This window comes from Chelonia mydas, chromosome 2, assembly GCF_015237465.2.
Source record: "Chelonia mydas isolate rCheMyd1 chromosome 2, rCheMyd1.pri.v2, whole genome shotgun sequence".
Classification (NCBI taxonomy): domain Eukaryota; kingdom Metazoa; phylum Chordata; order Testudines; family Cheloniidae; genus Chelonia; species Chelonia mydas.
Genome location: NC_057850.1, coordinates 66,817,925 through 66,843,744, shown reverse-complemented (window position 1 = coordinate 66,843,744; position 25,820 = coordinate 66,817,925). Strand labels below are relative to the sequence as shown.

The window sequence follows — 25,820 nt, the reverse complement described above, 5'->3', positions numbered from 1 at the left end:
AACACTACGGGGTTGGGCTACTTGAGTCGGCAAACAGTGCACTCTCAACAGGCCATCCGCATTGCCATGTTGGATTCCAGACCTATGTTGTAGTCTGAAGTGGAAGAGTTGAAGCGACAGGAACCATCTCGTCACTCTGGCATTTTTGTCTTTATTTTGGTGCATCCACTGCAGAAGGGCATGGTCCGTGACAAGGGTAATGACCTGACCTGATGACCCCAGGCTGACTTCTCCAGTGGCCCTACTAGATCCATAGCTATTCGCTCGAATGGGATTTCAATAATTGGTAGAGGTACCAAAGGGGCCCTTAGGTGTGGTCGGGGCCCCTGTAACTGACATTCTGGACAGGAGGTACAATATCGCCAGACAGCCACATAAATGCCGGGCCAAAAAAACCTCTGCAGAATCCGATCAAGGGTCTTATCTACCCCTAGATGGCCCCCAAACAGATGGCTGTGGGCCAGATCCATCACGCCCCTCTGATGCTTCTGTGGGACCAAGAGTTGTTCTATGACTTGTTCTTGGACCTGGACTACTCTGTATAGCAGATCACCCTTAATCACATAATATGGCCCTGGGCCCTTGACTCTCCCCTCCACGGGGACCCCATTTACCTCGACTACTTCTTTACGAATATTGCTGTATATTGGATCATTGGCCTGATCCTGACCAAAATTACCGAATGAGGTCCCCATTTGTCCAAACTCAGGGGGATCTACCGCTTTGTCTCCCCCTCAGGGAAAACCCCCGAGGAACAAGGTCCGGCTATTAGGTCGTTGATCTCCTGCCCCACCCCGCTGTCTGCTGAGCCACCTCTTTCGCCTACAAGCATAGATTTCTGGTACTGGGTCAAGATCCTTGTTCCCCTCCTTTTATCCACCCTCTGTTCCCTCCGAGTCTTCCGGGACTTTCCCGGCAGGGAGAGCAAATCCTGGCCAAATTCGTGGAAGGCTGGGGTGGGGTTATCTATCTGGGCCACCCCCTGGGTCCCAGGTTCATTATTTTCTTCCACCTTCTCCCCAGGGAGTAGGCTATCAAAACCTGGGAAGTCTCGTCCAATAAGAACTGGGTAGGGGAGTTTCGAAACTACTCCCACCGTCATCTTAGTGGGGTTTCCGAGAACTTCTATTTTTACGGGAATGGTCGGGTAGTAACTGACATCCCCATGCACATAGGATATTCCTGAGCATTTGGCCCGGGATGGTTGGTCCTGCCCGACCAGCTTTCCCGAGACCAGCGTGATTGCACTTCCCGAGTCTACTAACGCGGTGGTCTCTATACCATTCATCTTAACAGGTCTAGTGTATCTATGAGGGACCATTGCAACCCCCTTAGACTTATTAGATCACATGGTCCCCCTATATCTCCCAGTTCGCATTGCATGGGCTCTTCTAGATATGGGCATTGGGCAGCGATATGCCCCAATTCGCCACATGCATAACATCGGTACCCAGCTCGGGGCAGCCCCCGATTTTTTGGGCTACTGGGCTTTATCCCCTGAGCCTTTCTCCCCCCGTCCTCAAGTCTCTCCGGGACCTCTGGCTGCTCTTCAGCCTCCTTCCTCCCCTCCATAGTCCGGCCTGGTGCTAGGGCAAACCGGGGCCTCGGTGTAGAGACTTGTCTCCGATTCTGGCACCTTCCTTCCCCGGTGGTCCGCGAAAGTTCTTGGGCTGCTAGGTGTCTCTCTACTAGGGCAACTAGTTCTTCATAGGAGGAGGGATCATTTTGGCGGACCCACCCCCGTATGTCCGGCAGCAACTCCCTCATGTACCTGTCCAACACGAGGATTTCCACTATCTTCTCTGGCCCATGGGTCTCAGGGCTATTAAATCAAATAGCTGGGATCTCGGCAGTTTGCTGTCCCAGTATTTCCACTCATGGAAGTGCTGGGCCCGTATGGCTGATGTCACACCTGACCTTGCCAGGATTTCCACCTTCAGCTGCGGGTAATCCATAGCTGTCTCTGTGGTCATGTCGAAATACGCCTTCTGGGGTTCCCCACACAGAAAAGGAGCCAGGATACCTGCCCACTGGTCTTGGGGCCAGGCCTCCCATAGTGCCGTCCTCTCAAAGGCGAGGAGATATGCCTCTCTATCGTCATCCGTAGTCATCTTCTGTAAATAGTTGCTTGCCCGCAGCGGCCGGATCCCCTGGGGCCAGTGTGTCAGCGTTGTCAGGGCTTTTAACTGGTTCACTATTTCATTCAGGGTGGCTCAATCTTGGGCCACCTGATTCATCAGTAATTGGTTCGTCTCCTGTTGGAAGTGTACTGACTCTTGCTGGGCAAGCATCTACACCCTGGTAGCCTCTTGTTGGGCCGCAGTGGCCTCTATCAATGCCTTTACTACATCCTCCATTTTTGTTTGATTTACCCTGCCCTGAGATGGCTTTCCACAGAGCCTTACTCACTCACCACTTCCCACTTCTGACACCACGTGTGGCAAAATACCTTGTTCGCCTCAGTAGGCTCAGCCCTTTTTAGCCTTGCAGCAAAGCGAATCCTTATAGGTGGCACAGGGTCCTGCTACTCCTCTCCTTAGTCAGTCCCTTGTGCTTGTTTTCCTTCCCTTCTGGGGAGTGAGTGCAGCCTCCCTACTGGGAAGGTCTGGTGTCTTGCTGCAAACAGCCTACTGGCAACTTCCCTGCTCCTCTCACTCCCTCACTCTCCCCCTCCTACCACCTGGGGAGGGTTTAAAAAGGTCCCAAGTAGTTGGAGTCAGCTGAACCTAATTGGTTCCCTAGCAACCCCTTTTCCAGCTGAACCTTATTGCCCAGTGGTTCTCTCTCCTCAGTGGATAGGGAGGGGCCTTTTAATCCCCTGGGACTAATTACTACCCCCCTTTTGTAGCTGTTTGTCCTGGGTTTACCACACTGCGTATTTCAGGACTATTGATCTCCTTCTCTGATCTGCTCAGCATCAGCCTTTCATCAGACTCTGAATTGCTCTCTTGTTGCTTGCCAGTTTCTCTTTTGTCCATTGATGATAAAGGATCAGTCAGTTGCTAAATGCCAGAGTCCACATCTACTGTCAATACTTTGGAACTTTCTGGGAGTACTCTTAGATCCCGTCAGTTATGCCAGAATGTGTTCCCTTGTCTGCCTGGAAAACATTAGACTTTGGATGCAGCTATTCTTTAATGGTTTCCCCTTTGGCCCCAAGTATTAGAGGTGTGATTCCTCAGGAACACTCTATCATATGGGTTAAGAGACGGGAGATCATGGGCCCTTGTGTCAAAATGATATTTTTGCTTCCACTTCTGATTTTCTTTCATATTCCATAGTCATGAGATTTCATCAAGTTATCAGTGATAGGTAAATTAGTCCTAATCTTTATTTCCAATAATAGCTAAGCTGGATTGTTAGGGGGCTTATTCCTTCACCCACTTACTTCCCTGGTCCTTCTCGCATGAACAGAGAGCAACAATACCCGAAGTCCAAAGGTGCAAACAATTCAATGTTTATTGGGGTGAACTTCCAGCAAGCATGATTCCAGTTTCCTTCGTTAGTGTCCCCCTTCCCAGCTCTGACACCACAGAGCCTTACCTGTGTTCCTGTTCCCATTCCCCCCCTTAGCAAAACATGATTCCAATTTCCCCACCCCCATTCCCTGTTCCCATTCCCCCCCCCAGCTTACTTCCTGATTGACTTCAGACTTAAATTCTGCTTAGCTATACCTTAACCAATCATTTTCCTGAAATTTAACTAACCAATCCAAACATATTGTAACATGATTATTTAACCAATTATATCCCACCACCTTAATTAGTTTACACCCAGCAAAATTAATTATACAGCAGACAGAAACAATCACAGAACCAGACAGAGATTATACAGACAAACAATAGGGAAATGAGGACTACAGTGATAGGACAACACAGAGGATTTCACATCCCAATGAGGATTTCACATCCCAGCTATTGATAAGTGAGTTCTTGCCAGACAGGATGCTATCAAACTAAGTTTCCTTTTACTTCTTCTAGGCACTTCCCTTTCTCTGGAGGTGATAGGCATTATCAGGACAGGATTATATTCCTAACAGCCCAATAGCACCTTATTTCAATGTGACTAGTTTAGAATGTAAGGATGTGACCATTCGCTTCCCAGCTTATGGCTGCCTCTGCTGCTTAGCCAAAGATCTTAGCCTAAGAACAGGGCCTCAGACTGTCACAGTAGGAGAAGGACCTTACACCGGCAGACAGTGATTTTGATTCTTTCTTTTATACGTCTATAACTAGCTAAGTGATAAGAACACACCTAAATTCTTAGAGTATAGGCCTTTACAGACAGGCCTGAATATCTATATCCTAACATGGATAAAAAACATTCTCTAGATATGTACTTCGGTAAACCCATAAAGCTTTATCCAAATACCCCCACTGTTGAAAGTCTTTTTCGTAAGCTTATTTACTATATGTATAGACCTTCTACAAATCCATTCAATTGGGAGTAATTTGGACTTGATGTTTTGTGATGAATCCCAATCTATGGCAAATTGTCTACAATCTGTGCTGGAAAATTGCATCTCATTATCACTAAAAACTTCATCTGGAATTCCATGTCTGGAAAACATCCCCTTCATGCTGGGTATCATTGACTTACTACTAGTACCGTGCAGTGGGCGAATTTCAGGATGCAGAGAATAATAATCTGGGACTATTACATAGTCCTTTGATAGCCAGGTAAATAAATCAGTGCCTAACGTCTCACAAGACCTTTGTGAAGCTGGCTGAGGTCTCAGCAGCTCTGTGTGTTGGCATGACTTGTATTTCTAGCATGAAAAGCCGTTTCCTACCACTTTCATAAAGCTGTTATTGATCCACAATCAATACATCATCTCTCATGCGCATTGCTTGCACTTCTCAATTCCTAAATGACCCTTGTAGATCTTCTGTAGTATTTCTTTCTGAAGGCTCCTTGGTGTTAAAACCTTGCTGCCCTTGAAAATCACCCCATCTCCCACAGTAAGTTCATGTCTGCAGTTCCAATAGTTGCTTATGCTTGAACATCAACTGCTTATTTCTTCAGGCCACCCTTTAATTATCACTTCTTTAAGGATTCGCAATGATTTGTCTTTCTCCATTTCCGCGCTTATTTGTTGTAGTTTTGTGTTAGCTACAGGAATTGATATTACACTTAGATCTACATAGACTTGCATCTCTATCTCCAAAGTCTTCTCTGGTTGCATAGTGGGAGTCACCACTCTAGAGAGTATATCTGCATTAAACATTAATTTACCAGGCATGTAGATCATAACCAAATAATACTTTTGCAGTTTTATCATCCCTCTTCGAATCTGTAAGGTACAGTCATTTAGTGGTTTGCCAAATAATGCTATCAGGGGCTTTTGGTCTGTTTCAACATCCACTGTCTGACTGTAAATATATTGATTGAGTTGCTCAGGCAAACAATATTCCTAAAAGTTCCTTCTCAGTTTGTTCATATGTGTTTTCCTCATCAGTCAGTGATTTGGATGCATACCCCACTGTTTGCCAACCATCATTTTATTTCTGTAAAATTACGGCACCTAACCCAGACTGTGAAGCATCTGCTGAAATTTTAATAGGCCTTCATGGTGTGTAAAACTTCAGCACTGGCTCTTGCATCAGTTGTTTCAAACCTTCCCATGATTCCAACTGTTCTGTACCCCAGTATCATTCATTTTTATTATCTAGGACTTTCCACAAAGCTGCTACTCTTGTAGATACATATGGTTCTGAGAGATTATAATTTAGAGAGGCTTCCTCATAAGGGACAGTATTATGAATAAAAGAATTTTGAGATGTGCCCCCGAATCAGAGGATTATTCTGTATTTTGGGGGGGAAAGGATGTAGTCATGTTATGACTGATGTCATGGTAATGAAACAGTTTTCAATAGTAACTCAGGAGAATGTTAAACAGCAGCTACTAAAGTGAGATATTGTTTAAATCAGCAGGTCCGAGTAACTTGCATTCATGAGTTTTAAAAGAACTGGCCAAGGAACTCTCAGTACAGTCAATGTTGATATTCAGTGGAACAATGGGGAAGTTGCAGAAGACTACACGAAAGCTAATATTGAGCCAATATTTTAACAGGGTAAACAGGACAACCTGGGTAATGGTAGGCATGTCAGCCTGGCATTGATCATTAGCCAAATAGTGGAATAGCTGATATGGGATTCGATTAATAAAAAATTAGAGGGGTAATATAATTAATGTCAGTCAACATGAGTTTATGGAAAATAGATTGTGTTAAACTAATTAGATATCTTTTATTGAAGAGGTTACAAGTTTGGTTGATAATGGTAACAGTGTTGATGTAATATGCTTAGATTTCTATAAAGCATTTAACCTGGTACTACCTGACATTTTGATTAGAAAACTTGATACAAAATTAACATTACACACATTAAATGGATTAAAACTGGCTAACTGACAGTTCTCAAAATATAATTGTAAATGGGGAATCATCACTGAGCGAGTGTGTTTCTAGTGTGGTCCTGCAGGGATTAATTATTGGCCCTAAGCAATCTAGCATTTTTTTAAAATCAATGACCTGGAATAAAACAGTTTGCAGATGACACAAAGCTTGGTGAAATGGTAAATAATGAATAGGACAGATTCCTGATACAAAGCGTTCAGGTGCAAACAAATGATATATATAGATTCATAGATTTCAAGGCCAGAAGGGACCATTGTGATCTAGTCTAGTCTAGTCAGAACTTCCCCAAAATGCTCAAATGTAAAAGTCATATCTAGAAACAAAGAATATAGGCCATACTTACAGGATGAGGGACTCTACCCAGGGAAACAATGACACTGAAAAAGATTTGGATTTGGTGGTGGATACTCCCAGTATGATGCTGTAGCCAAAAGGGCTAATGCAATCCTGGGATGCATACACAGGAGAATATCAAATAGGAATAAAGAGGTTGTTTTCATCATAGAAGATTAGGGTTGGAGGAGACCTCACGAGGTCATCTAGTCCAACCCCCTGCTCAAAGCAGGACCAACACCAGCTAAATCATCCCAGCCAGGGCTTTGTCAAGCCAGGCCTTAAAAACCTCTAAGGATGGAGATTCCACCCTCTCCCTAGGCAACCCTTTCCAGTGCTTCACCACCCTCCTAGTGAAAGAGTATTTCCTAATATCCAACCTAAACCTCCCTCACTGCAACTTGAGATGATTGTTCCTTGTTCAGTCATCTGCCACCACTGAGAACAGCTGAGTTCCATCCTCTTTGGAACCCCCCTTCAGGTAGTTGAAGGCTGCTATCAAATCCCCCCTCACTCTTCTCTTCTGCAGACTGAATAAGCCCAGTTCCCTCAGCCTCGCCTCATAAATCATGTGCTCCAGCCTCCTAATAATTTTCATTGCCCTCTGCTGGACTCTCTCCAATTTGCCCCCAACCTTTCTGTAGAGGGGGGCCCAAAACTGGACGCAATACTCCAGATGTGGCCTCACCAGTGCTGAATAATCACTTCCTCGATCTGCTGGCAATGCTCCTACTAATGCAGCCCAATATGCCGTTAGCCTTCTTAGCAATAAGGGCACACTGCTGACTCATATCCAGCTTCTCATCCACTGTAATCCCCAGGTCCTTTTCTGCAGAACTGCCGCTTAGCCAGTCAGTCCCCAGCCTGTATCAGTGGCAGGGATTATTCCGTCCTAAGTGTTACCAGATTTGCCTGTTACTTTGGGGTACGCTCATTTATTAGGGTTACTCTTCTGGGGAGGCGTCTGTACTTCTGTCAATGTACTGCTTGTGTCACTTGTGTTCTCATACGGAGCTCTACTTCTCCCTACTGCAAGTTCCCTCTGTGATGGGTTGGATCACAGAAACCCCCTGGGAGCTGCCACCTGATGTGCCAAGACTACTTCTGCCCCTGTTTTCCTGCCCTAGACAGCTTAGGACTTCAGCACCCTGCCTGGTTTGAGCCAGACCCACTAGCCTGCTGCAAACCCAGACCCAAGTCTGAACCACGTCCCCTACAAGCTGTAGGCTTAACTGAAAGCAGCTTACAGAAGTGTGCCTGTCTTTAACACTCAGATGCCCAACTCCCAATAGGATCCAACCCCTAAATAAATCTGTTTTACCCTGTCTAAAGCTTATACAGGGCAAACTCATAAATTGTTCTCCCTCTATGACACTGATAGAGCGATATGCCCAGCTGTTTGCCCCACCCCCAAGTATTAATACATACTCTGGGTTAATTAATAAGTAAAAAGTGATTTTATTAAATACGGAAAGTAGGATTTAAGTGGTTCCAAGTAGTGACAGACAGGACAAAGTGAATTACCAAGCAAAATAAAATAAAACCCGCAAGTCTATGTCTAATAAAACTGAATACAGACAAAACCTCACCAGTTCCCGTAAGCTTCCTTTTACAGACTAATCTCCTTTTAGTCCAGGTCCAGCAATCACTGACGCCCCCTGTAGTTACTGTCGTTTGTTCCAGTTTCTTTCAGGTATCCTTGGGGGTGGAGAGGCTATCTCCTTAGCCGGCTGAAGACAAAATGGAGGAGTCTCCCAGGGGTTTAAATAGACTTCCTCTTGTGGGTGGAGACCCTGTCCTCTCTTCTATGCAAAGTCCAGCTACAAAATGGAGTTTGAAAGTCACATGGGAAAGTCACATGTCCCTGCAAGACTGAGTTCCTTACCAGTCAAGCCACATTCCTGGGAAAGCTCAGACGTGGATTGGTGTCTCCAAGTTCTATTGTCTGATAAGTGCTTCTTGATTGGGCACTTAACTTGCACATTCCTTTCTCAAGAAGCTGACCAAATGCTTCTTACTAAGGCTATTTAGAAATCCAGCAAATATACAGCCAATATTCATAACTTCAACTACAAAAATGATACAGGCATACAAATAGGAGGAATAGATTCAGTAGATCATAACCTTTACAGAGATCTGTTACATGGCATATGTAGCATAAAACATATTCCAGTTATGTCATATATATACATTCATAAGCATATTTCCCTAGAGCTTTATGGGTGCACTGTCACACCCTCCCCATGGAGCTATCCTGCAGGACCTAGGCTCCCCAGGGCTGGGTTCTTCCAGCCCCAGAATCAGATGAACACACACACACACACACATGCACACTAACAGAGTGCGTCTGAGAGGAGCGAGTTAATCCGCACTCCCTTATATGTCCCTGGACTCAGCAGGCTGGGTTGAACAGCACCTCCAAGCTGCCACCCTCATATGCCCTGGGCACCGCACTGGAATAGAGTACACCTGAGCAGGCTGGGTTGAGCAACACTTTCAAGCTGCCATCCTCATATGCTCCAGATTCAGTAAGTCTCTATCCCCACTTTCACGTTACGATTGTTCTGGTAGTAACCCACTTGATGAGCAAACCCCACAAGATTTTTGGGCACTGCAGGGATTTTTAGCTTAGGTATGAGGAGCGTTACTGCAGAGTGAATGGGGAAGCCAAAAAACACCCACGAGGGGGGAGAGGGAGAGAGAGAGAGAGAGAGAGAGAGAAGCAACCAGCTTAACCATAAAAGTTATTTATTGCCAGATAATAACCACATAACCTTCAGCTTTCGACTAGGCAATCATGAAGGAAAACATTTCTAGGGAAGATTGGAGCCTCCTGAACGACTGCAATGACAATTATGAGAACTTCAGTAAGAGACTGAAACGGTGTGTGAAATCAGCTAAGCGTGAAAGACCAAGAAGAGCTAGCGGAAGAATCTCGGAGAATACAAAGACTTTATTGGAGAAGAGGACAATGAAAAAAATGGCAGCAACAGGCTTGAGTACTCCCTTCTCTGCAAGCTCATATGAATGAAGTTGAAGGAAGACTTCGAGAAATTTCTAACCAAAAAGCTCCTAAAGGCTTCTGAAGATCGTAAAAGTCTCAAAAAATGCAAATGGGAACTGGCATTGTACAAGTCATCATTATCAGCTTTGAAGAACAGGGACGGAGAATCAGTAGGCAATCGAACAGAGATGGAGGCAATCTGCAGGGATTTCTATATCCAGCTGTTTGCATCCCATATATATGTCCCAATGCCATCACTTCAACAAACCGATGAACACATACTCCCATTTCTCATCAGTGAAGTTAGTCACGCAGTCCATCAAATGAAAGAGGGGAAGGCTCCAGGCAAGGACGGTCTGACAGCAGAAGTGCTTAAGGCGGGAGGTCAGGAACTTTGGAAAGCTCTCACCCAAAGGTTCAGCCGCTACCTTGAAATCCAGAAGATACCGTCCAGTTGGAAAGAGTCCAATACCATCTTGCTGCATAAGAAAGGCGATCGAGAAAATCTAAAGAACTATCACCCGACCTGCCTGCTTTTGCATATCTATAAATTGTTTACTAAAATAATAACAAATCGACTGTCGCGAAACCTGGATGAACAGCAACCAAGAGAGAAGGCTGGCTTTTGAAGGAATTACAGCACGATAGACCACATCTTCACTTTAAACCAGCTACTAGAGCATTCAAGGGAATACAAGTTCCCTTTATGCATTGCCTTCATGGACTACGAGAAGGCGTTCGACAGCATAGAGACGAACACCGTTCTTGAAGCTCTTTCAGAACAGGGCATCAGCGCGAAATATATCACATTACTAAAGGAAGCAAACTCTGGCTGCAGCAGACATATCACTGTTTGATACTCCCCTCCAAATCCCCATCGAGAAAGGTGTGAAACAAGGAGATACTCTGAAACCTTTGGTGAAACTGTAACAGCCGTGTTAGTCTGTATTCGCAAAAAGAAAAGGAGGACTTGTGGCACCTTAGAGACTAACCAATTTATTTGAGCATAAGCTTTCGTGAGCTACAAATTATTCCCAGGCTGTCTTGAATTGGTTTTTTGACAAGCAGACTTGAAAGGTAGGATTAATATCAACAGTGAGCGGCTAATCATCTCAGGTTCGCAGATGATATAGTGCTGATAGCCGAAAATACAGCCCAGCTTGAGAGAATGCTTAAAGAACTGAACATGAAAAGTAGTCAAGTTGGATTAAAAATGAACTGGTAGAAAATGAAATACAAGAGATCAGATGTTCTGCCAAGAACCCAATAACTCTTGGAGGAGAGCAGACCCAATACGTTTATTTTGGCCAGGAAGTCAACATGCGCCATGATCAGAAAGGCGAACTGTCGCGCAGAAAAAAAGCTGGATCGTACGCATTCAATGACATCAAGGACATCCTCCAATGAAAGATCAGTAAAACAACTCGTGCGAATCTTTTTAACTCGACTGTGTTTCCAGCGATGTTATATGGCAGCGAAACATGGTCACTGACAAAGATTGAAGAACATCAACCGTCTGTCACACAGAGGGCGATGGAACAAACATTTTTGGGCTTTTCGCTCCACGATCACATCTCCAGCAAAATAATTAGGCAGAAGTCTGGAGTGCGAGACGTTGTTGTTGAAAGCAGGCTCAGCAAAATGCGGCGGGTGGGACATGTGGCCCAACTCAGCGACAACAGATGGACTGCAGCTATATTGAGTGCTATCCGCGAGAACAGAAACAGCCACGCGATTGGCCCCCCAAAGAGGTGGGATGATTTCCTAACAAGGAGATATGGACAAGCAAGGTGAAGGATGGACAGAGCAAGAGAAGATTGGAAGACGTGTCGTGATCGGCTCAGTCTCAACTGATGAAGGATCGACTGTCTACGCAGTCTACACAAAAACCATACAAGGGGAGCCAAACAAACAAAACAGTTATAATATTAAATCTAACTTAAATTTGATTATAAAAGTCAGATTTAGAAAACTATAACTGATCACACAAGTCAGGGTCAGAAGGCTATTCTGAGAGAGATGGGTTCTCACCACTCTGTGAAGCTCGAATCGATCGGGGTTCCCAGGTGGTGGTGGTAGCTGAGGGTCTGGAGCGCTGGAGACAGACAGAGCTCCCAGCATGATCAGTCAGGAGAAGATGAAGTCCCAATGGAAGTGTTGCAGATTTTGGATCCAGGCATCAGAGCACTTGCTTAAGCATAGGTAGGGGTTTTTGTAAGGAAAGAACAATGGTCCGAGGGAGAACACTAGATTTGTTTGTGGGTAAACTGATGGCTCAAGGAAGTATACCAAAGTTGTTTTGTTCAGGCTAGACAATAGGAATGGGTTATTCCTGGCTATGGGCAGTGTTCCTTCGAGGGAGCTCACAATGCAATTAGGCAGCTTCAGTATTCTGGATACCAATAAAGGATTTATTACTAGAATTGGTCTGATAACTACTGAGTCGGGTGTGTGCAGGTGTGGGTTCATTAACATCCGGAGCAGAGCTTCTCCATCATGCAGTGCTTTTCTGCTTTTCTGGTCCCAGAGTTCAGTACAGTTCTTGCCTGGGGAGCTCTGTTCTCCATTCTGTATGCTAATGGAAATGCCTCCCTGTCCCATCTTTGATGCAAATGAGGCTCGGGGAATTGCCTTAATCCTGTCACCCTTGTCCAGAGGGGTTTAGGAGAGTCTCCCACTGCCTTTTCATTGCTTTTTGTAAGTCTTTCTTCTGATTGACTTTGGTTCAAGCAGATGCTGTGGGGGAGGGGAAAGGTCTTTCATGAGTCAGACAGGCTGGGTAATGTGCCCTGGTTCCCCAAGAACACAGAGCTGATAGGTAATGTAAATGCAGGACTCTCCATTTGTCCTTCTTGAACCTCATCAGATTTCTTTTGTCCCAATCCTCCAATTTCTCTAGGTCATTCTGGACCCTATCCCTACTCTCCAGCGTTTCTACCTCTCCCCCCAGCTTAGTGTCAGCCGCGAACTTGCTGAGGCTGCAGTCCATCTCATCATCCAAATCAGGGATCTGAAACCTTTGGCACGTGACCCATCAGGGTAATTCACTGGCGGGCCATGAGACGTTTTGTTTATGTTGACCATCTGCAGGCACAGCCCCCCGTAGCTCCCAGTGGCCGAGGTTCACCGTAAATAAGGGGAAGAGCATCTCTGCACACCAACTTGCAAACCTAGGAGGAGGATTTTAAACTAGGTTCAAAGAGGGAAGGTGACAAAAGCCCACAGCTAGGAATAAAACTAGGCAACCTTAACAAAGGACTAAGTTAAGGGAGGAGAAACGGAACATTACAATAGGGTCAAGGAGCAACAAGAGGGAATAAAGTGGGGGAATCTGAGCCACGTCTCAGATGTTTATACACAAATGCAAAGAGTATGGGGAATAAACAGGAAGAACTGGACATATTAATACATCAGCTAAATTATGACTCCATTGACATCACAGCAACTTGGTGGGATAAATCTCATGACTGGAATTTTGGTATAGAGTAGTACTACTGGTTCAGGAAGGACAGGCAGGGAAAAAAGGGAGTGAGGTATTGCATTATACATCGAGAATATATCTGCTTTTTCTGAGGTCCAGAAGGAGGTGAGAGGCAGACCAGTTGAAAGTCTGTGGGTGAAGTTAAAAGGAGAAAAATAACAGGGGCAATGTCGTGATAGGGGTCTACGATAGAACAACAAATCAGGAAGAGAAGGTGGAAGAGGCATTTCTAGAATAACAGAAATATCCCAAACATAAGACCTGGTAATAATGGGGAACTTTAACTACCCGGACATCTGTTGGAAAAGTAATACAGCCAAACACAAAATGCCCAATAAGTTCCTGGATGTATTGGGCACAACTTTTTGTTTCAGAAGGTGGAGGAAGTATCCGGGGGACAGCTATTTTAGACTTCATTCTGACTAACAGGAACTGGCTGTGAATCTGAAGGTGGAAGGCAATTTGGGTGAAAGTGATCATGAAATGATAGATTTCATGATTCCAAGGAGAGGAGGGAGTAAGAACAACAGAATAAGGACAGTGGACTTCAAAATACTACTATGATACTATGGTGTCCCTAGCCTCTGTTTGCCAGAAGCTGGGAATGAGCGACAGGGAAAGGTTCACTTGATGATTGATTACCAGTTCTGTTCATTCCCTCTGGGGAATCTGACATTGGTCACTGTCGGAAGACAGGATACTGGGCTAGATGGACCTTTGGTCTGACCCAATAGGGCCATTCTTATGTTTTTAAAAGACTTTAATAAACTTAAAGAACTGGTAAGCGAATTTTCTATTTTTGTAGCCTCTCTAATCTCCCTGAGCATTTCACAATCACCATCCTAGTCAGGGGGTTGGAAGTATAATCCTACTGCTATATTCTTATTATTCAAGCATGGAATTTCTGTGCATGGAGAGTCTATGGTACAGTTTGAGTCATTTTAGATTTTCACTATATTTGACTCTATGCTTTCTATCACATATAGGGCCATTCCCCCACCAGCAAACCTACTCTGTCATTCCTATCTATGTTGTACCCTGGTATTACCAGGTCTCATTATCATCATTCCACCAAATTTCTGTGATGCCTTTTATATCAATATCCTCATTTAATGCCAGGCACTCCAGTTCACTCACCTTAGCATTTAGCCATCTAGCATTTGTATCCAAGCACTTGCAACATTTATCAAAATGCAGTTGTTTGCTTTCATGTGATGTAATTGAATGGGACTCTCTCATTTGACAGTTTCTCTTCAGTGGTTATCTGTAGTTTATCAACTTCTATCCTCTCTTCTTTTCTAGGATATAGAAAATCTCCATTAATAGATTAACTTGATGAACTATGTACAGAAATTTGTGCCTAATCCAGCTGCCCAAACCCCCAACATCATAGTATTATTATGCAAAGATGCATAAGGGACATGAGATGCAAATCTTAATAAAGAGTTTGAGAAACCAAAGGAGTTAATTATAGAGGTCCTAGTCCTGAGGTACTGTGACAGTAAGCATGCAACAAAGGTTCCATGGACACCTCCAAAGAGGGTATTGGCGCAGTTCTCTTACCACATTATGCTCAAAACTGGAGACAAATGGTTTATGCATCACGTAGCACTAACAAAAAACTGAGTATAAGTATGCTCAAGCAGGATTCTTTGGCCTTAGTCCATGGGTGTTAGCTGAAACTGACCATACATTACTTATGGCAATTGTAATAAGGCACCTTGCAGACAGCCTCCCAAGAATATAAAGGTTTTTTTTCAGTTACAAATGTACAGTTTGCAAATGAAATCCAAATCTGGGAGAGATTTGGTCGTTGCAGAGAGACACACACTCTTTAGAGGATTTGATAAAAGTACAGTGGAGCAAAATCCAAAGCTAGACTTTGTAGGCTGATTTCATTAAAAAAAATTGGTTTCAGACAAAATGTGGGCCCTGATTGCCAGAGCTGGATGAGACCCTGCAGAAAGTGAGTAAATTTATTAGTACAGGGTGGGTAGGATAGCAAGTTCCCAGCCCCTATCATCATTTTAGGGGGTAGCTCTCAGTCCTAGATGCGATTTTGTTTACAGAAACCAGGTGGATCCCTAAGGTGTTTCAGAGAAATATGCAAATATGTTTAAAGGCTACATGATGGTCATTTGGGGATTGAAAAATCTAAGAGAAAGGCCAGCGACATTTTATACTGGCCTCAAATGAACAGCAACATTGAGGAAGCTGTCAAGGTGCGTCACATATGCCAAAATACAGACCAAGTCAAGAAAAGAAGAGCCCATGTTGGTGACACAAGAAAACAAAATAGCCTCCCTGGAGCAAAGTAGACAGATTTGTTTATGTTGACTGGAACACACTATGTACTCAGTCTCGCCTATTATTCTCGCTTTCCTGAGATAGTTTTTACTAGAAGATACTAGTTAAATAGGTGATTGTGCATGTCAAAACTATTTTTTGCTTGACATAGTAATGTCTGACAATGAGCCACAGTTAAGTGGGTATGAGTTTGCAGTGAAGCAGTTTGCAGTGAAGTTTGGGTTTAGACATTTAACCACTAGTCCCCATTACCCTCAGTCCAACTTGTTGGTGGGAAAATGGTGTTAAAATAATAAAGCACCTGCTGCAAAAGGCGGTCAGATCAGACTTAGCGCTGCTAAATTACAGGACAGCAGCAATGAAACATAGTTTGTCACCTGCAGACATACTATTTAACAGAAAACAGAACAAAATATCTGTAATGGCAAAAGCGGATGTCTGGGGATTTGCAGAGACATAAAGAGACAGAAACAGCTAACAAAAAAAATCCATGTGATTTGACGTCTTCAGGGCAGCCACTTCATGAAATTGACGCAGTGCACATTTATGATGGAAATCAAGGGGCACAAACAGCAGTGGTGTCATAGGAGGTTGCCTCACGGCAGTGCTTAATTTTTAATGAATGAGGTGTTGGGACTCAAGCAATTATTTTTACTTTCATAACTGACGTGGCAAGCCCAGAAGTGCTGGGGCTATGTACTGCCAAGCCTAGAGGTGCAGGGAACAAATTAAGCACTGTCTCACGGTCTTATGAGGTTTTTCATAGATTCATAGATTCCAATGCCAGATGGCAACACTGATCATCTAGTCAGACATCCCGTATAAACACAGGCCATAGAGCTTCCCAAAAATAATTCCTAGAGCAGATCTAGATGTTGTCACCCCAGATAGACACATGCTGAGGAGAAATAGATAATACCTTCACCAACTTCCAGAAGGAAGGGATGTAAGGGCCACTGAGTATGCCTTTTTCCCTCAAAAGGTCTGAGTTAGGCAATAACCACAACAGGTCACCAAACAACAATTGCATTTGGCAAAATCCACAATGGGCTCTATTTCCAGAATTTAAAAGTGAAGCCTGCTTCAGGCTGTAAGCTGTAGCAGATTCTCACCTTAAATGGGATCTTCAAAAATCCAATTTTATACTTAGTAATTTTCTTTTGGCTGACTATCCTCTAGGCCATGACATGTAACCTGCACATAAGGGTGGAGCCAATGTCAGACCAGGAAAGGCACCAAAGAAACAACACTGGTTTCAAAGAGACAACATAAGATGGTACAAAATTAAATTTCCTTTGCATGAGAGCAAAGCAACATCTGCAGCACATACCTTTGGACATACCTGTTTTCATTGCTGTAAATAGATCAATCAAATGTTTCCTGTTTCCACTCTACCTGGTTTCTGGGAATTAGGCAGGTGGGAAATGAAAGGCATTTGTTTTATTTAGACTGAGACAATCTTAAATCTTTGTTCTTTTGCAATTCAGGAGACTTGAAGAGTCTATAAGATAATCAGTAGGGCAGATACAGAAATTGCTTAGGAAAATTTATAGTTTAATTGGAATCAATTTCACAATGTTATTAATGATAATAAAAATAATTAGCACAAAAGATACAACTCCATAGCCTCAAATCTATAAACAGGGTGAATTATTACTACCATCTGTGTGTGGTGGGAGTAGACAAGAAACTGACAGATTGGTTCAGGACAAATGTAGGAGTGAGACAAGAATGCAACATATCACCAGATTTGTTCAAGTTGGTACTGGAAGCAGTAATGGCCATAGCACTGAGAGATTGAACAAGAGGACTTATGATATGTGAAAGGACACCTTAGATTTGCAGACAATATTGACCTCAAATGCATTGACCAAGAAGAATTTGCAGAGAATAACTAACAAGATAGATTGGGAAAGCAGAAAATTCAGATTGAAGATCAGCACAAAGACCACAAAAATTATGGTGACTGGAAGGCAAGAGGAAGAGGTCAAGATCAAACTTGGAGTCAGAGAACTAGAGTAAGTGGAAAAATGTGTGTTCTTTAGAAGAGTAATATTGAAGAATGGAAATTCTGAAGATGACATAAAAAGAAGAATCACCTTAGCTGCTATTACATTTGGAAAACTCTGTAAGATCTTGAAAGCTACAGACCTCTAGATACAAATGAAAATCAGCACATAAAAGACAATTGTTGTGTTGCTACTGTTGTACAAGTCAGAATGTCGGAGTATGAGGAAAGCCATCGAACAAAAGACATTGACTGCAGAAATGAACTGACTGAGGGGAATACGGAAAGTTTCAAGACTGCAAAAAATATTAAGAAATGAAGTGACAAGAAAACTGCTAGGGCAAGAAACAATGCTGTTACAGAAGATCTAAGAAAGATGACAGATGGTTTGGACATGTGTCAAGAATGGATCCAGAAAGGATACCATGTATGGCGATAAGTACCAGATTGCAAGGAACTAGAAACAGAGGAAGACTGATGATGCATTGGATAGACACACTGAAGCATGACCTAGAACAAAAAGGTTTAAAGATGAACAAAGCCATGAATTTGTTACAAGACAGAACAGTGGAGACTTCATTCGGTCCTATTGTCACTGCTAAGATGATGGACGGTGGTGGGGGCTTATTCCTTCACCCACTCACTTCCCTGGTCCTTCTCGCATGAACAGAGAGCAACAATACCCGAAGTTCAAAGGTGCAAACAATTCAATGTTTATTGGGGTGAACTTCCAGCAAGCATGATTCCAGTTTCCTTCCTCAGTGTCCCGCTTCCCAGCTCTGACACCACAGAGCCTTACCTGTGTCCCTGTTCCCATTCCTGACCTTAGCAGGACATGATTCCAATTTCCCCACCCTCATTCCCTGTTCCCATTCTCCCCCCCCACTTCCTGATTGACTGCAGACTATATAGTAGAACTTGAGCTCTGCTTAGCTATACCTTAACCAATAATTTTACTGAAATTTAACTAATCAATCCTAACATATTGTAACATAATTATTTAACCAATTATATCCCACCACCTTAATTAGTTTACACCCAGCAAAATTAATTATACAGCAGACAGAAACAATCACAGAACCAGAGACCATGCAAATAAACAATAGCAAAGTGGGAACTATAATGACAAAACAATACAGAAATGAGGATTTCACAACTACATCTATAAAGATATAAGGGTTTCCCAGCTGTGTCTATTGATAAGTGAGTTCTTACTGAACAGAAAACTATCAAACTAAACTTCCTTTTACATCCTCTAGGGTCTACCCGTTCTCTGGAGGTGATAGATCAGATCACCTTTCTAACAGCCCCAGATTGCCTTATTTCAATGGACTAGTTTGGAATGTGACGATGTGACCGTTCGCTTCCCAGCTTATGACTGCCTCTGCTGCTTAGCCAGAGATCTTAGCTTAAGAACAGGGCCTCAGACTGTCACAGTAAGAGAAGGCTCTTACACCGGCAGACAGTGATTTTGATTCTTTCTTTTATACCTCTATAACTAGCTAAGTGATAAGAATACACCTAAATTCTTAAGAGTATAGGCCTTTACAGACAGGCCTGAATATCTATATCCTAACAGACAGGAATCAAAGAAGACGACTGGTATTGCATTAGCATCTAAAGGGAGTCCCATTATGCGAGGTGCTCTACTTCTATTAACTAGACCCACAGAGAAGAAATAGAACCACATATACAAATTAGTGTATATTTGGTCTTGCAGACATTAACTCACCAGCAAAGTAGGTCATCTTTGTCCTTCTCTTGGAAGTCACCACTCTGCCCTGTTTTCTGGTCCAGCCTTGTGGTTGTCCCAGTGTTGTTTGTAGTGTTCTCTGGGCAGCATGGCAAAATATTCACAAAAATCTAGCAGTACACGCACTAAATCCTCCTTACTCACCTTCCTCTAGGTAACAGTGAAAGCAAATGTACTACTTTATGCTCCTGTCAAATTGTACTCCCACTAGGTGAACAGATTATTAGAATTTTGCAAGGCTGAGTTAGTGTCCCACTGAGGATGGAGTAGCCAGAACCACCGCTGGAAGTTATGGGTGCTCAGCCTCTTAATGACACAGATGGTTTTAAAGGCTTATGGGACAGATTACTACAACCTAGCATGCACATGCTGCAACTGCTGGCATTTGACAAGAAAAGGTGGGGCCAAATCCTACTGAAGTTAGTTGGAACACTGTCATTGACAAGAGTGAAGCAGCATAAGGTCCCCCAAGTTTGCTGAGAGGAAGATATCAGATTCCCACCTCACACTAGCATCCCTTCCCACTGTCAGGCCTCTATTATCCAGCAGGTTGCTATCTAGCTTTTCTGGGGCTTCTTTCCCTCTGAAGCAGGATTGGACAGAATCTGTTTATCGAATTGTGGCAGATACAGATGTTTATTTCCTTCAACTTTATTTTTGCAAAAAAACAACAACAACAAATAAAAAAAGACCCTACCTCAGATGCTTTTATTCAAAACAGAATGACTGTAGAAGTCAACATTAATGACTTTCACAAACTCAATCATAGTAGTAGACAATTCTTCATACATTTTTTGTGCACATGGCCTGTCAAAAATTAGAGGGAACATTGATCATGGGGTACCAACTTTGCTAAAATCACTCATTTGCTTATTAGGTGTCAAGCAACAATTTCCCAAAAATCTAAAAAAAAAAAAAAAAAAAAAGCAAAAGAAAAGCCAAAACAAACTTTCCCTCTGTTCATCTGAATTAATATTTATGGTAATTGTATGAACCTGCTGTGATGTTATCTGATTAAAATATGACCATATAAATCATTGTTGCAACCACTGTTATATATTTGTAACAAATCTTGTACAAAGGTGGTCACGTAAGGTAAGGTTATGATTGGCTGAATATAATTCTGCTATTTGTATGCATGCATCATTTTTGTATTAGAAGTTATGAGTATTGGCTCTGTACTTGGATTTCAAATATTTGCTCCTGGGGTAATACCCACAAGGTAGTTAGCCAGCACATCGTGAAGGGACTATTCAAAGTGAGTGGCTCATCAAAAGAACATTTAACTCACTATGGAAGACGCCCAGCTATCCTGAAGGGACTTTCCTGTGAACGTGCTGTTTGAGGTATAGGTAATGATTTCCTCCTGCGACTAAGCAAAATCATGCATGGACATGTGACTTGTCCATGTGACTCCAAACACCATCTTGTTACTGTAATTTTCCACAGTAAGAACAATGGGATTCCCTCCACATGGCAAAAGCTACAAAAGGCCCTAAAAACACCTCCATTTTGCCTCTTTCCTGCTCAGGCCTCTGGACTATGAACTTATACTAATGGGAACATTCTATCCAATGGATTGAGGACCTTCCAGTGATTTGGAAGCAACCAGAGACTTATCAAGCCAGCTGTTTATTACATCACTGCTACAAGCCTGAACCAATAACTTTGCATTTATTGCATGTATTTGACTCCTTTAACCAATTTGAACTCTCACCTTTCTTTTTATAAATAAACCTTTAGATATTAGATACTAAAGGATTGGCATCAGGGTGACTTTTGGGTAAGATCTGAGTTGTATATTGACCTGGGTATGTGGCTGGTCCTTGGGGATCAGAAGCACCTTTTATTTGAGTTGGTTTTAAAGAACCACTCCTCTCCAAGTCTAGTGTTTTTGGTAGTGATACAAATACTGGAATGCCTAAGGAAACTGCTTTTATAACTTCTTGGTAGCCAGTGTGGTGAAACAGAAATTTACTTTTGTTGCTGGTTTGGTATATTTCGTGGGAGAATAACCTCCAGAATAATCCTACTTCGCTGCAGTTTGTCCTGAATTTGGTATTCTAGGTTGTGACCCACAAAGGCACGGTTACATCTGCAAAGCACCTGATATTTTTGGAATTTACTAGTGGTATCTGCCAAAAACAAAATGTGTGCTTCTGCAATTACCCATTATAATGCTTTATGTCACATAGGAACATAGTTTTATCGCTTGGACAAGATACTACAAGAAATGAATAGTTAGTGGGTGTAGAGTACTGAATTGTTCTTGAGAGCTCTGACTGGCAATTTCTTCTTCAAACACTGGCCAAAAGAAAATTACATCCACACACTCTGGAAACTCTACTGGCCAAACTCAGTGATGAATAGGAAGAAGTGTAACTCAACATCTGCTCTGGTCCTGAAAGATCTGAGTGGTGATTGTGACAGATATGTTTTTCTCTTGAGACTATTGTATTCAGCATTATGAATATTATCCAAATAATTGAGCCAAAGCATGTAAACTTCAGTGACCATTATACTGAGATGAGCCAGATAGACTCATAGACTTTAAGGTCAGAAGGGACCATTATGATCATCTAGTCTGACCTCCTGCACAACGCAGGCCACAGAATCTCACCCACCCACTCCTGCAATAAACCTCTCACCTATGTCTGAGCTATTGAAGTCCTCAAATCATGGTTTAAAGACTTCAAGGAGCAGAGAATCCTCCAGCAAATGACTGTGCCCCACACTGCAGGGGAAGGCAAAAAACCCCCAGGGCTTCTGCCAATTTGCCCTGGAGGAAAATTCCTTCCAAACATGGCGAGCGGCTGAACCCTGAGCATGTGGGTCAAGACTCACCAGCCAGACACCCAGGCAAGAATTCTCTGTAGTAACTCAGATCCCACCTCATCTAACATCCCATCATAGGCCATTGGGCCTATTTACCACTAATAATCAAAGATCAATTAATTGCCAAAATCATGTTATCTCATCATACCATCTCCTCCATAAACTTATCGAGCTTAATCTTGAAGCCAGATAGGTCTTTTGCCCCCAATGCTTCCCTTGGAAGACTGTTCCAGAACTTCACTCCTCTGATGGTTAGAAACCTTTGTCTAATTTCAAGTCTAAACTTCCTGGTGGCCAGTTTATATCCATTTGTTCTTGTGTCCACATTGGTACTGAGTCTGTGGAATAATTATAACCCTTTGGATCAATAAATGTTATATGTATTTGTGTGGTCTTGCCTCACTGAGGGGGGGCGGGATTTCCTGTAGAATCTGGAATGACCGGAGGGGTAATTAATGCAGATACCCAGCCTTTGAAGCCTTACTCCCTGGGGAAGGGGGCAATGGCTGCCTGTTTTCAGGAGGCTGGGAGACAAAGGCTTTGGGATATAAAGACTGAGCTTAAAGAGATTCAGGGCCTTCTTTTTGATTCAGTAAACATACATGATCTTTTTTCTAAGGGAGGACCAAAGCCTGATGAAGGTTTGGAAAGACTGGAACCTGCTAGAGTCTCCACAGGACTGACTGGGAGCTACTAGTAAAGCGTTTAGATCCTGTTTGTTTTCTCTGTATGCTTTTATCCTTAAACAAATGATCTCTTCTGAAAGAGCTGTTTGGGTCACTTGTAACCACTGGCACACCCTGGTCATAGCCCACGGAGAGAAAGCATAGAGCAGGGGTGAGACATTAGTCAAAAATGTTTGGGGAGAATCACAGTGAGTGCAAGGAGGCTGCACCTAAAACTCCTGTCTTGAGGGAAAGGGACATGGGTCCCTGCCCAGGGTGAGGGGCCTGCTAGAGGCCCAAGACCTGAAAAGGCATTTCTTGAGCAGAGGGGAAGGAGGATTAAAGGTGCAGTTGCCCTGATATACCCTGCAGTGGTATCTCAGCAGAATCAAGCCCTCCCTCTCTGCGAATGCTATAAAATGAAGCCTCATCTTATCATTAAAGCATTGGATTAGAAGTCTGTAAAACTGGACTGAATACATGGCTCTGCCATAGGTATCCCATGTGTCCTTGGGTAAGTCTTTTAAAATCTCTGAGCCTCATCTGTAAAATCAGAATACTATCTTTCTCTCTCTGAGTTGTCTGTTTAGATTGTAAGATTAGCAGGACAGGGACTGTTTCTTATATTTATGCAGAGCACGTAGCGCAGAAGGCCAAAACTAAGATCAGGGCCTCTTTTTCTTGTATATGGGATGGCGTTGCAGAACACATCATTCCTGCACCAGAAAGGCATGACAGATTCTGCATTAGAAGTACATCTAGCAGAAAACTCATATTGCTGGGTTGCAGTTGCCAAGTACACATCTGGCACACTTCCCAGAGTAGAAAGATCTCCAAGGGGAAGGTTCTCTGCTTGATGATAGGGAGAATGCATATTGCAGTGATGGTGAGGGGTAGATGTCCTAGAATATCAGGGTTGTCCTCTGGGAGCAGCACTGATGTATAAGGTGCTTTCGGTACTGGAATCTGAATCAGTGCCAATGGATGTGGGAATACCAATGCGGGACCTGGTTCTGCTTGAATCTCATCTCCCAAAGCTGCTGTTTTGCAGCTTGCTCTCTCTCTCTCTCCATCCCTGGGTGGGTATGAAGCTTGCAGGACTTCTCTTTGTCAGGCAGGAGGGAGGTTACTAGGGGAGCTCCTCAGGCATCACTCTTGGGACCAATTTTATCTAACATTTTTATTACTGACCTTGGCTTCTGCCTCAGTGGTCGGAGTGGACCCTTTTGGTGTTTGACTTCATCACCTGAGCTGTTGGTGCTGGCTTTGGTGTTGAAGCGGAGGTCAGCTTTTGTGCTGTTACCGCTGTTGGTGCCAATGTCAAGTCTTTCCTTGGTGCCATCTTCTCCACTGTAATCTTAGGCATTGCCTGTCTGCTCCATGGGGCATTAGATGATTCTGCCTTGACTATTAGTAGGATTCTGGACCTAATTTCTTCTGGTTCTGATGAGAGCTTCATGGACTGTTCCAGAAGGTGGAATTTCAGCCTCCTATCTCAGGACTTCTATGTCGTCGTGGAGAAGGATAAGCATACACAACATCTGCTTGGAGTGTACGATTCCCCCAGGCAGAAGAAATACCTACTGTGCCCATCTTTCAGGAGGATTAGTCCATTACAGGAAGGACTGGGCTTGAAGGGCGTAGGTTTCAAATTGGCCATTTAATAAACCCTGTTTAGGAGGGATTCTGTATGGGGGAGGTTGTAAAGGGGAGTCTGACCAACAAAGTTCAGTCCAGATGGTTGCTGAACAGACAGAGATGGGAAAGGGTTTTGCAGATTTGCAGAAGATTTTGAATTTCAGCCTGAGCTAAGAACTAGCAGGTTGGACACTCCCCAGGTTGTCTCGCTCCCATGGGTGCTAAGAGGGAATCGAGAGATGGCCAGGTCCCCCTTTATGCTCTTGTGTGACAGCATGAGGTAGCACAGGATGTATGTGCGGACCCAACAGACACTGCTAATCAAAAAAATCCAGTCTTGTATGGATGAGGTGCACGTGCACCTACAGTGGATTCCACACTGACACACATTCAAAGAACTGTATTTGTTGCAGCAATTGAAAAGAAAATCCCAAACCCTATTTAAGTATGGTTTGTTCTATACTCCTCTGCGAGGAGCTGTCCGTCCTCACCTACTTCATCACTTGTGTACTTTTCGTCTTTCAAGCTAACCGCTTACGACAAGTTTATAGAGGTTAGCAATAATCAACTGTGTAAAATTTATCATTGCAATGGGAAAAACTCCACTTTAGCCCTGGCAAATCTTTCAGAGTATAGTGGTATAAACTGCCACCTTGGCATACTGTACAGCAAACCCAACACAAAATCTATTGCATAATTCATTATTTAAACAGGATCTACATTGGTAGCATGATGAATTGCTCCAGCTTCCATCTTCTGTCAAAATATAAATGATTTTAGTTTAGAGATACAATATTAAAATTACAGTAATCTTGGCGTCACTAAATCTGCTATTGATGAGTATTAACTGCCAGTAAAAAGCAGCCAATAAACTGGCCAGTGAAAGGTTTTGGATTTTCAGGGGAAAGAGTGCTAATTCCATTATAGTGTGACAGTACTACATTTCTACCTGTATGAAAATTCCTGTCTTTTTTATAAATTGAAATTACAGTTGAAATAAAGAGGGGAAAAAAAAACCCTACCTTCTGTTCAGCAGATTATGCAATTAATATTTGTAGTTATTAGCCATCCAGCCTGAAGGCAACTAAAGCATTCTTTTAATAACTTGCTCCCGACACACAACACAATAGGTACTTATCACTAGTCACCCCTGGCAATACCTACTGCACAGTCCCAGAAGAGTTAGCAATGTTTTTCCCATCCATTCTTTCAATCTTCTCTTATTCCTTTAATTTAGTAATTTCTTTTTTCCTCCCCCACAACTGGGCACTTTCTACTCTGCTGCTCAGATCCATTGGTAGTTTCAGAGGCCCAGGTTACACATACTCTCACACTTAATCCATATACAGTGAGCATAAAGTAATTTCAAGAGTTTAC

General features: G+C 43.1%; 1 long non-coding RNA gene across 1 annotated transcript; it reads right to left on the bottom strand.

Moving 5' to 3' along the window:
• LOC122464469 lies at positions 1-20,181 on the bottom strand. Its single transcript, XR_006288525.1, has 3 exons — positions 20,168-20,181; positions 7,533-7,538; positions 1-136 (listed from the first exon to the last, which is right to left on the bottom strand). It is a non-coding gene; the product is annotated as an uncharacterized LOC122464469 (long non-coding RNA).
• Between the last annotated feature and the right edge of the window lie 5,639 nt (positions 20,182-25,820).